The sequence below is a fragment of the Dipodomys merriami genome, unplaced genomic scaffold (genome assembly GCF_024711535.1).
Source record: "Dipodomys merriami isolate MVZ:Mamm:240054 unplaced genomic scaffold, mDipMer1.0.p SCAF_8, whole genome shotgun sequence".
NCBI classification, from domain to species: domain Eukaryota; kingdom Metazoa; phylum Chordata; class Mammalia; order Rodentia; family Heteromyidae; genus Dipodomys; species Dipodomys merriami.
The window spans coordinates 42,165,415-42,178,224 of record NW_027206401.1 but is presented as its reverse complement, the minus strand read 5'-3'; the positions used below and the strand labels follow the sequence as shown (position 1 = coordinate 42,178,224).

The 12,810-nt window shown below is 35.6% G+C and overlaps 1 protein-coding gene across 6 annotated transcripts in view; it reads left to right on the top strand.

Moving 5' to 3' along the window:
- Fut9 (fucosyltransferase 9) overlaps positions 1-12,810 on the top strand; it is a 166,668-nt gene that overhangs the window by 118,614 nt on the left and 35,244 nt on the right. The window contains exon 3 of one of the 6 annotated variants that reach the window (XM_070010753.1): positions 6,360-6,401. The exons of the other annotated variants lie outside the window; for them this stretch is intronic. The gene's annotated coding sequence lies outside the window, so the exon portion shown is untranslated. The remainder of the gene's footprint in view (positions 1-6,359; positions 6,402-12,810) is intronic. 6 annotated transcript variants of the gene reach the window in all.

Below are 12,810 nucleotides of genomic sequence, written 5' to 3'. Positions count from 1 at the left end.
TATGGTACCATTAAGTAAAACACAGGCAGAAAATATTAATTAGAAATATTTCCCCCTCTGTTCCTATTGAAGTTGATCTGGTTCTTTGTCAGAGGAAAGATAAAGAAAAAAGAAAGAAAGGAAATAAAGAGAGAGAGAGAGAGAGAGAGAAGGAAGGAAGGAAGGAAGGAAGGAAAGAAGGAAGACAGGCAGGCAGGCAGGCAGGCAGGCAGGCAGACATAAAGCATTTGACTATAACTTTGCCCCAAAACATGTGAATTAGACCTAGGAAAAAACATTGTAAAACAATGATTGGCTAACAAGCTTGACACAATCTAGTTCCCTCTGGAATTCTGTTACATGTTTTTGGATGCTGTATAATATGAGCAATAGCTTTCTATTTTTTCTCTTGTATTTATAAAAAGGGTGTAAAGCTCGTTTTGGAATGACAACTTGTACTTCTCATTGTTGCAACAGGTCCACCTGTATCCTTAAACAACTGGTTTTTCCCCATCTCCTCCACAAGTTATACTGACATCAAATATAGTGAAAGCAGGGGTTATACTGTGGGGGAGGGACATACAAAGCAACAAAGAGATAATCTTATAAATGCGTTAGAAACATGCATGAAAGAAAAAAACATTAAAATACACATCTAAGGGTTCATTTTCCTGACATCACATTATCTGACGGGGGGGGGGGAGAAGGAGAAGGATTGGGATTGGGGGGAGGGGGGAGGCTGGGAAGGGATGTGAAGGGTAAACAAAGGAGGAGGCTGCAATGCTTGGTAAGAAATGTACGCATTATCCTGCCCACGTAATTGTAACTCCTCTGTACAGTATGTTCACAAATAAAATAAAATAAAATTTAAAAAAAGGGTGTAATAATTCTCCTGTCTTCATTAGCTCATATGTCTAGCACCAAAATCACTGAATATATCTGAGCCTCTAGCTCCTCAGGCTATGTTAAGTAAGAATATGTTAAATAAGATAAACATAAATATGCCTGGATATTTTATAATCCTTTTGCTATCCTGGTGAATTTCTTTTGTATAGTGTATCCTGTGGAAGAAAATGTCTAATAAAATTTCTTGGTGAATATACAAAGTGAAAAATACTCCAATATTTGGGGATATTTGTATTTGTAACAGAAAAAGTTCCAGTTTAGAATATACTCTACAAAAAGTTATATTAAAAATTAAAGCAATGTTTTAATAAAAGTAAAACAGTGCAGGATAATTTAAGTTTGCCAGTGAGGACTATAGCTAAGTGAATGATTTCAAAATCTGCATTTTTATAAATAGTAAATGAATATCTATCTAATTGAGACTTACTCCTACAATTTAATTTGAATGAATGACATACTGACATAGTGTAACCTTCTCTTGCACTTTTTTCTCTGTTGTTAATTCCAAGATCACTGTCTACTATTTGAAGAAAGGCTTACTAAGAAATATAGAAGTTTCTGCATAATGGATAATGGTTTAATGGCAATGAGCAAGATATGTGCATAACAAATATGGTTTCCATAATTATTTATTTTTCTCCCCAATTTCAGGATTTCATTTATATCAATTAAATTCTCAAGTCATTAGATATTGCTAATAGAAAAAACATCATTAGAAAAGATAATTAAATATGTCCTCAACAAGAATGACTTTTAAACAGAATTTTTGCAATCAGCTGTGGTGATAAAAGTGTAACCAGCGTTTATGATAATTTTATTCATGGTCTTCACTTAATTTTATATTTTGTATAAATGTTATTTCTCAAAAACTAATTATACACTTCATTGTCTATTTATGGTATAGATTTTCACAACAAAGTGACAGTTTAATAACCTTTACATCATCATTTCAAAATTGACAGGCTGCAACTAACATTTCCTTCACTTGTAAATATATAATACTGAAGTATTAAGTACTGTATATTAAAAATCCATCTATCTATATACGTCTATATAATTTTTAAAGACAAGGATTTAATTAGGCTGAATATAAAACATCAAAACAAATAAATCAGAAAAGGGTGAAAACATCAGGATGCTTAGTACATAAAAATAAAAGGGCTTTACAGAATTGTTTTGTCCATATGACTTTCTGACGGATATATTAAAAAAAATTGTGACACCCTGTGTTTCCAACTTAAAAGATGCCACAAAGCTTAAAATAGTACAGACACCACTATTGGACACTGAATTACCATTGTAAATTCTGAAGTCTCTGTCAATGATTGGATTGTGGCTCTAATAAAGAATTGTGGTGAAGAAACTTTGAATACACTGTAGGTGCTCCATACTTTCATCATCGAGTTCTCTGCAGGACAAAGGACTTCAATTTCTATCACAGAATTTGTTCCTACTTAAATAGAGGCTTTTGTATGATTTGCATAATAGTCACTAAGACATTAAAATTAGTGATCAATTTATTTGGAATAATGTACTATGAAATATCTCTTGAAACTATACACTTTCGAATTATTTGATAGTCAAATGTAGTGATAAAATATTGTGTCCAAGTTGATGTTTCAGTCATCTCAGTCAGTTGTGGTGAAAAAGGCAAGCTAAAATAATCTTCAAAGAATGTTTAATTAATCATATGTCTATGAAAATTGACTTTAGAAAACATAGATGGTTATATATCTACAAATGAATTAAAATTACAATTTGTTACTAAACTACCACATTTGGATTTTTCTCTATATTCTTTATTTTTTCCTTGATGTAGCAGAAACAATAACAACAATAATAATAAGGTGCTGATGGGAAAGGGAATGAGAACATGTACTGAAGAAGAATGGAAAACTGTGTATGCTGTTCCTAAGCTATAATTAGGAAAGTTAAATTCTAGTCACTGGATGGCCTCCATGTATTTCTTCAGGATAAAATAAAAGAGATATACCCTCAATTAACATAAATTAGCTTTGTTTAATTTTGTAGGATCGGAGTAGAAACAATAGGCACCAAGCTTAAGGGAAATAGTTTAGAGGTAAAGAGTTGCTGGGTTCTGAATGTTTATATCTCCTAAAATGCAATGCTGAAACCTAAATCCTGAATGTGAATACACTATAGGGTACTAAAAGTTGAAAGTTTGGGAGGAAATTATGCCATATAAGCAGAGATCTCACGAATGGGCTTGATGCCATTAGGAATGAAAGCAAAGGAGCTTCATGGTTCTTCCCCGGTAGAAGAACATGGATAATTTTCAGTCTTCTTGAAAAACAAGACATCCTCAGATTTGCCAAATCTTTGATTTAACATATCCAAATTCCCAGAAATGTGAGAATTAAATGTTTCTTATAAATACCTAATCTGTGGCATTTTGTTGTACCAACCTGAATGGCTCAGGCAGAAATAGCTATACAGAGATAAATAGATGCAGAGAGATGATTTTTGACTTCTTTGGCAGGAATGGTAAATAGGTTTATTATTAGAAGTGCTGGCCTAATGAGAACATGAATATTTATATACCACATAAATGTTCATGAGGTCTAGAATTCAGTGCCACACCTTTAACTATATACTAGGTGTTGGTGACTCTTGCCTATACTCCTATCTACTCAGGAGGCTGAGATCTGACCATCATGTTTTGAAGCCAGCCTGGGCAAGAAGGCTGTGACACTTTTGTTTTACTTTTTGTTGTTTGTTTGTTTTGTTTTGTTTCTAGCTTTCTTTTTATTGTAAAGGTGATGTACAGAGAGGTTATAGTAACATGTCAGGTAATGAGCACATTTCCTTTTCTTGTTTTTTTGTTTTTTGTTTTTTATTGTGAAAATACTGTATAGAGGGGTTAAAATTACATGGGCAAGATAATGCGTACATTTCTTATCAAGCATTGTTGCCTCCTCCTTTGTTTCCCCTTCCCATCCCTTCCCATCTCTCCCCTCACCCTGCCCTGCCAAAGTTGTAAAGTTCGTTTTTCCACATAACGACTTGTACATCTCATTGTTGCAGTGGGTCCACCTGTATCCCTATTTAAACAATTTATTTTTTTCGCTTTGCCTTCACAAATTATACCAACATCAAATACAGTGAAAGCAGGGGTTATACCGTGGGGGAGGGACATACAAAGCAACAAAGAAATCATTTTATAAATATGTTAGAAGCAATCGCATGAAAGAAAAACATTGAATACTTAAGAAAATATGGTTTATATACACAATGGAATTCTATGCCTCCATCAGAAAGAATGGCATTGCCCCATTTGTTAGGAAATGGAAAGACTTGGAAAAATTATACTAAGTGAAGTAAGCCAGGCTCAAAGAAACATAGGTCCCATGGTTTCCCTTATTTGCAATAACTAGTATATGTCTGAGTCAAGCAGAAAAGGTCAGATAAGTAGATGTTAGGTGAAATGAACCTCAAATAAGTACATTTCCTTTTGAACAATGTTACCCCCTCCCTTGTTTTCCCCCAGTTTTCCCCCTCCTGATCGCCCTCCCTCCAAGCTGTATAGCTCATTTCCAATATACTGTCTAGTGAGCATCACCAATGAATTAGTTCATCCATTGGTCCACTGTTTCTGTGCTTCCCCTTCAGATAAGCTAATATACCAAACAAAGGGTACAGAAATCAAAAACAGTGACAAAAGGGAAAAAAACAAAGGGAGGAGGGGACAGTAAAAAGAACAATTAAAAAAACACTTGTTTACATTTCTTGGGGTTCGTTTTGATAAACATCATTTTGTATGATCATATGCACAGAGCTATTGAACCCATGTGATCTTCCCCTAAGTCTGTCCTTCTTTGGTCTCACTGTATGAATATACTGTAGGGTACCCTATACTTTCAGCATTGAGTTCTCTGTGCTGATGAACAATACTACAGCTATCCCTTTCTGCAGAACAAAGGGCTTCAATTTTTATCGCAGAATTTGTTCCTATTTAAATAGAGGCTTTTTGTATGATTTGCATAATAGTCACTAGGACAGTAAAAATAAGTGATCGATTTATTTGGAATAATGTTCTATGAAATGTCTCTTCAAACTATTCAAGTTTGAATTATCTAATAGTCAAGTACAGTGATAAAATATTTTGTCCAAGTTGATACTTCAGTCATCTCAGATCAGTCAGTTGGTGAAAAAGACAAGCTAAAATAATCTTTAAAAAGTGTTTAATTAATCATATGTAGCTAACCCTTACTTGTTTGTGGAAATTGACTTCGGAAAACATAAAGATGGTGATATATCTACAAGTGAATTAGAATTGCTGTTTATTTAATCATATCCAAGTATACTTTTTGTCTTTAACATGTAGATTTAGAGGCACATTCTAATTATTACAAATGAGGAAAACCATACAGCCTATGTTTCTTTGGATATGGCTTATTTCATTTAATGTAATTTTTTCCAACTCTTTCCATTTCCTTATGAATGGGGCAATGCCATTCTGATGAAAACATAGAATTCCATTGTGTATATATTCCACATTTTCTTGATCCATTCATCCACTTTTGGGTATCTGGGTTGATTCCATGTGTTCACTATGGTAAATAATGCTGCAATGAATATGGTTGTGCTGGTTGCTTTAATACAGGCTGTTTTGGTGTCATTTGGATAAATGCCCAGGAGGGATTGCTGGGTCATAGCGAAGGTCTATGTTTAGTCTTTTGAGGAACCGGTGATACTCTTATGTCCAATTAACTACCAAAAAGCCAGACGTGTATATATGGCTCAAGTGGTAGGACTAGCTTTGAGCACAAAAGCTCAGAGACAGGCATATTGCACTGGCCCTGAGGTCTAGCCCCAGGACTGGTACAAGAGCAAAAAACTATAGTTATTTCACATTTTCTTTCTTTTTTTTTTTTTGCTGGTCGTGGGGCCCGAACTCTGGGCCTGGGTGCTGTCCCTCAGCTCTTCAGTTCAAGGCTAGAGCTCTACCACTTGAGCCACAGCACCACTTCCAACTTTTTCTGCTTATGTGGTACTGAGGAATCGAACCCAGGGCCTCATGCATGCAAGACAAGCACTCTACCACTGAGCCACCTTCCCAGCCCTTATTTCACATTTTCTATTCAGTGAAAACAGCTTTTTGTTTTCCTTTTTCAAAAAGAGGTCTGTATCTTATTTACATATAACATGTGAATGGTCATTATTTCTAAGAAAATAAACTCACTCTACTTACCCATGAATGAGGATCATCCATCATCCTAAGATTTTATGCTAGTAGATTTTGATTTCTATCTCTACAGTCTTCTATTGAACATATCACATGAGTTTTTCATTTCACAAATTATATTTCCAGTTTTATAATGTTCATTTCTTCCATTTTCATGTAAGCAAATTGAAATTCTTCTTTCTTCACTTTTCATCATAAAAGCGCAATTCCCTTGACATGCTAAGATGTCTCAAAATTCTCTGATCATTTTCTCTCTCTTGACTTTAAGGAATTCCAGGTTCAAGCAACATTGGAAGATTTTGACATTAAGGTAAATTTTTTGTATGTTGTTTCTCATTACATCTCTTGTGGACTGACATTATACATTCACCATGCCATTCAGATCCGCAAGATGAACAATGTAGCGAAACAACCAAGGAGCTAAATACTACCAATTAGTGCTGCTTTCTTGGGAAATGCTCATCAGTGGACACAGATTAATAGCTAAATTTTGTATATAATTTTCCTTTCCAAAATGAGATCAGATAATTTTACTGAAAGAATCTTTTATTTGACATAGCTAACTAGCAAGAAATAAAGTCTTTATCTTTCAAAGCATTTACTTGCATCCACTGTACACCTCAGGTGAAATATGCTGAAACTTCCAAATGATAAAATGTTTCAGTTAGTGTTTTTTTTTAATGGCAAACAACAGTATTGACATGTCAATAAAAAAAAACTAGTTTTCCTTCTGATTAAATATTCAATTGGTTCATAAGTCTTTGCTAAGATAGAAGGTTTTAAGATCTTTTCCCAGATTGTGTTAACTTTAATTGGGCTTACTTTTCACAGGTTTTTATACTCAGAGATGACCTTTCTGCAAGAAATTGTAATAATATCTGAAGCATAACGATTTGTTGAAAATTCTTGGCACAGCTACACAACAACATTATGGCCAATATAAAACACAAAAGCCATTCAAGGCACAATAGGGCTTACATTTTGGCCAACATTACTTGTTTCAAAAATTGTAATAGTTCACTAGTGGAGATTAATTTGCTATGTCAAATATTTCTAATACTTTTATCACAGAACATTGAATGCAATAGTCTATAGTTTTACCAAAGGATGCTTGTTGGGCTGTTTGCTCTACTGAAAAACTTTCTAAGTTGTCCAATGTGTCCTCCAAACTCTTTTTTTCATGTGTACTACTCAAGCTTTATTGCAGTTTTATCTATCAGAAAAGGTAAACTGCTACTTTTTAACTAGTTTGAATGTTTTTTTTAATGATTCCACTCTTTCATGGTTCTTTTCCTTGAATGCCTTGGCATTCAGAAGCCAACATATATTTTTAATGTTTTTTTTATTGTAAAAATACTTTACAGAAGGGTTACAGTTACATGAGCAAGGTAATGAGTACATTTCTTATCAAGTATTGTTGCCTCCTCTTTTGTTTTTCCCTACCATCCCTTCCCTCCCACCTCCACAACTACATCCCCCTGCAGCCTAAAATGTAAAGTTCTTTTTTCAACATAGTGTCTTGTACATCTCATTATTACAATAGGTCAACCTGTAACCTCATTTAAACATTTTGTTTTTTCCCTTCCTCTCCCCAAATTATACCAACATCAAATACAGTGAAAACAGAGGTTATACCATGGGGGAGGGACATACAAAGCAAAAAAAAATCACATGGGACCTTATAAACATGTAAGAAACAATAGCAAGAAAGAAAAATGTGGTAAATTTTCCATGGATAGCACATTAGGATACGATTTGGGTTACCCACTGATCTAGATGTTTTTATTAGGTAAATAATCTCAGAAGCTGATGGCTGGTTTTGTTGTTGCTTAGTTGTTTTGTTTCTACTCACTCAATCTCCAGAGTCTTTACCTCTGCCACCACTCTTAACATATGAAATTATTCTTAAATATTGCATATATTAGCACATTCAAGTGTCATTGTTTAAGTATCTTGGCATGAAGAATGTATAGTCATTATATTAGTTACTTTTTTATGGTTGTGACAAAATTATAAGGAAAGTAGCTTAAATGAGACAGTATCTATTTTGGCTTACAGTTCCATTAGTTTCGCTTTGTATTGAGCTAACTCCATTGGTGTGGGAGGAAGGCAAAGGAGAGCACCATGGACGTAGAAGCATGTGCCAGAGGAGGTTGATCATTCATGGAAGCCAGGGGACCTGAGGTACTCCTCCAAGCCGTGTCCTCAGTATCTTGCTTCCTCCAACCAAGCCATACTGCTTACCTTCAACCATCCCTCAACAGTTCCATCCAATTATGGCATGGTCAATGGATTCATTTATCAATTTGGTCAGACCTTGATGATTCAATCACTGCTAACCACCAGGGAACTAGGACTTCAATGTAAGAATCCTCAAGGGATATTTCACATCCAGACAATAGCAGTCATCCCTAGATGTTAGGAATGAGGTTCTAGGCTTAAGATGGCCCTTGATATGAACTTCAACTGATGCTCAAGTCCTTTATATAAAATGGTATAGTATTTGCATATGACCTCTGTATATTCTCCTTTATATTTTAAATCACTTAGATTTTTTTCTAATGCAATGTTTGTTATACTACACTGTTGAGGGAATAATGATACGAAGCAAAAGTTGGATATGTTCAAAGCAGACACAGTTCTTGATTGATGGAATCTGTAGTTTGGAACCTGTAACTATAGAGAGCAGAATGTGTGTGTGTGTGTGTGTGTGTGTGTGTGTGTGTGTGTGTGTGTGTGTGTGAGAGAGAGAGAGAGAGAGAGAGAGAGAGAGAGAGAGAGAGAGAGAGAGAATAATCTGCTATAGGCATAGGTGTAGCTAATGAAAGGCAGGTTTAGGAGTTTGCAGTGATGATTGCCATACCTCAGCCTCTCCAGTACTAGAATTAACAGGCATGGGTAACCACACCTGGCACATTCCCTCTCCCTCTCCCTCTCCCTCTCTACCTCTCCCTCTCCCTCTCCCCCCACCCTTCTCTCTCTCTGTCTCTCTCTGTCTCTCTCTGTCTCTCTCTGTCTCTCTCTGTCTCTCTCTGTCTCTCTCTGTCTCTCTCTCTCTCTCTCTCTCTCTCTCACACACACACACACACACACATATATGGAGAGAGAGAGAGAGAGTGGTCCTTAAAACATTAATACTTGTTATTTTGAAGTGTCTAATTAAAAACAATCAATGTGATATTTCTATTTCTAATGCATTTTTCTTCTTCAGAATGAGGACAAATTTTATTTCATTCCCCTCTACAATTACTTGTAATTCTTTTGTGAAAGCCAGAAATGGTGAATTGACTAATAGGAACTGAATTCAATAGGCCTTTATTGTGAAATTTTATAAGAATGTGTTATGGTCGCTGTGTGTGTGTAGAGATTTCACATGACTGCCCTTGTTTTCTCTCCAATTATCTTTCTATCTTCCTTATTTTCTCTCTTTCTTCTTTCTATCTTTCTTTTCCTTTATTTCCTCCCTTTTGATTTTCTATGACTTCTGAGTTTGCATTTCAAATTATTTCATTCTTTGCATTTTAATATACAGCTTCAATATCAAAGTCTTGTTGGGGTAGTGTTAGGTATGTATGACAAGAAAGTGTTTTTGATAATAAGATGCAATTTTAGCCTTTTAACAAGTTAGGTCCCTGAGATAAGGCTTTTACAGATACTTCTTAGCGTTTTAATTCCTTCTTAGATCATGTAGGAAGTGTAGAAGCTGTTGAAATTGAAGGATGCCCTTCTTCTAGGTCAGATAAAGCTCTCATACTGACTTGTCCTTGGAGAGAAGGCTTTGCTATAGAGATTTCTCAGAGGGCATTTCAAAGTAGCAGTTTTCTCCTTCCTTCACCAAAACCAGAAAGTGACCCTGACTCTTAATTGTAAAAATGTTGTAGGGTTTCTGGAGGTAAAGCACAGCTAGCCCTGAAGAGAATACAGTACAAGCCAGGTGACTTTCTCTTTATATATATTGTTAGCAGCCAGTATACTCTGTACTGTGGCTAACAAGTAAGTGCCAATGTTGTAAAGGAGGGAGTTAGATGGTGCCCTATGTGTCCAGAGACTCAAAAGTTAGTGAACAACTGATTTACTGATAGAAACTGAGATTGCTTATGAAGATTCTGACGAATGCAAAGCAATAGCTGATTTCAGTTTTAATTCCAAATAAAATTATCCTGATGGTGTCCATTGTGAAGTCAAAAACCGAAACAATAAAGCAAAACAATGTCACCATAGAAGACAGTGCTATCTGTGCAAAACGAGTAACACACCACAGTTATGACACATACAAAGCTCAACCATAATTCTAAGCTACATGTAACTAATCATAGTTCTTAGAGAGTCATAATTTATTTTTAATTGTTGCTAGGTGTAGGGAGGGTAAATTCATTGTTGATTCAGTTTTCAGTTTTGTTGCTGTATTTAGTTCTATGAGCTTTTAATTCTGTTAAATATTAGAATTAGACATTTATCCTAGGAAGAAATTTTACTTGCAGTCATTTTAAATTTAGAAAACTTGATCTAGATCTAAGGGTGACAAAGTAGACATGAACATAAAAATGTAGAGAAGGGATGGGAAGGTGGCTCAGTGGTAGAGCACTTGCCTTGCATGCATGAGGCCCTGGGTTCGATTCCTCAGCACCACATAAGCAAAAAAACAAAAAAGCCGGAAGTGGTGCTGTGGCTCAAGTGGTAGAGTGCTAGCCTTGAGCTGAAGAGCAGAGAAACAGCGTCCAGGCCCAGAGTTCAGGCCGGTGATTACAGGTGAGCTGGTGGCTCACCCCTGTAATCCTAGCTACTCAGGAGGCTGAGATCTGAGGATCTCAGTTCAAAGCCAGCCTGGGCATGAAAGACCGTGAGACTCCTATCTCAATAAACCACCAGAAAACCAGAAGTGGTGCTGTGGCTCAAGTGGTAGAGCACTCGCCTTGAGCTGAAGAGCTGAGGGACAGCACCCAGGCCCAGAGTTCAAGCCCCACCACTGACCAAAATAAATAAATAAATAAATAAATAATTTTAAAAAATGTAGAGAACCACCAGGAGGAGCAAGAGCAAAGAGAGAGGATGATAGTGGTGAATGTACCTATGGAAAGAAAACAATGAAACCCATTAAAATTGTTTGAAAAAATGAAAACAGGAGAAATTGTAAGAAAGTGAATTAGGCAAGTTAAATTTGGTCAAACCAAGTTACATGCATAATGAAACCTCTGTTTACAGTTGATAAATGCTGACAATAAATAAAATCCAGAAAGAATGAATAGGTAAGTAAATGAATAGTCTCTTTATGCTTATATTTGTTTTTAATTACAGAACTTTACCCATGTAGGTGTTATAAATGAGACTTTATCAATAATATTCACATCTCTTTTTAAGTGTTTTGTGCTTCCTAATATTTTCTTTTATACTTCTTAAATTATCTGTAAGTAGCTGTAGAAAGGCGTTGTCATTGTATCTTGATTATTGTCACCTCTCCCTCAATAACAATATAATTCTTTCTAACTTAATGTAATATAATTTATTCTAATAGATGAGTAAAATTCCGTTGTGTGAAAATACCACATTTTCTTGATCCACTCATCCATGGAGAGACATCTGGGATTATTCCATATCTTGGCTATGGTGAACAGCACGGTGACGAACATGGTTGTACTGATGGCTTTACTGAAACCTAGTTTGTTGTCTTTTGGATAAATGCCCAGGAGTGGAATTGCAGGATCATAGGGTAGTTTTACATTTATTTTTAAAGAAATGGCCACAGTACTTTCCATAGTGTTGAACAAGTTTACATTCCCACCAGCTGTGTGTTTCTTTTGGGCCACATCCTAGCCAGAACCTGCTATTATTTTGTTTTTGTTTTTGTTTTTTGCGGGGGGATCCAGTCGTGGGGCCTGAACTCTGGGCCTGGGCGTTGTCCCTCAGCTCTTCAGCTCAAGGCTAGTGCTCTGCCACTTGAGCCCCAATGCCACATCCGGCTTTTTTCTTTTTGCTTATGTGGTGCTGAGGAATCGAACCTAGGGCCTCAGGTATGCAAGGCAAGTGCTCTACCACTGAGCCACCTTCCCAGCCCTTGTTTTCTTTTTGATGGCCATTCTAACTGTGGTGAAGCCTATCTTAGTGTCATCATGATTTATATTTGCTTTATGACCAGAGATCTTAAATATTTCTTCATGTGTCTGTTAGCCATATTAACTTCTTCTGAAAATTCTCTCTAGCTAATTAGCCCATTTATTAGTTAGATTATTAGGTTTTTGAGGATTTAATTTTTGAAGCTCTCTGAATATTCTAGATAGTAGGCCCTTGTCTGATGTATAGCTGGCAAAAATCTTCTCCCATTCTGTAGGGCTGTCTTCTTAGCTTATTGGCTATGTCATTTTGCCATGCAAAAACTTTTAAGTTTGCTGCAAACCCATATATCAAATCTTCCTTTTATGTTCTTTAAAATGTTTATGATTTTATCTCATTTTGCAAAACTTAATCAACATTTGTATTGTAATGAGAAAGGGAAATTAATTTCATAAGGGACAGATGAGTGAGAAGTTTTGTTTTTCTGCCAGGAAAATAAATTTGAAGTAAACTTGAATGAGTGACTTTTTCATCAACTAGTAAAAAGACTATGATTCCACACATAATTACAAAAAAAGTAATCTTGAATTAATGAGATAAAACCAACACTGAAAGTAAATAGGACTCATTTGCAGATCAACTTAAATAGGCACTGAAAAAAATCTTATATT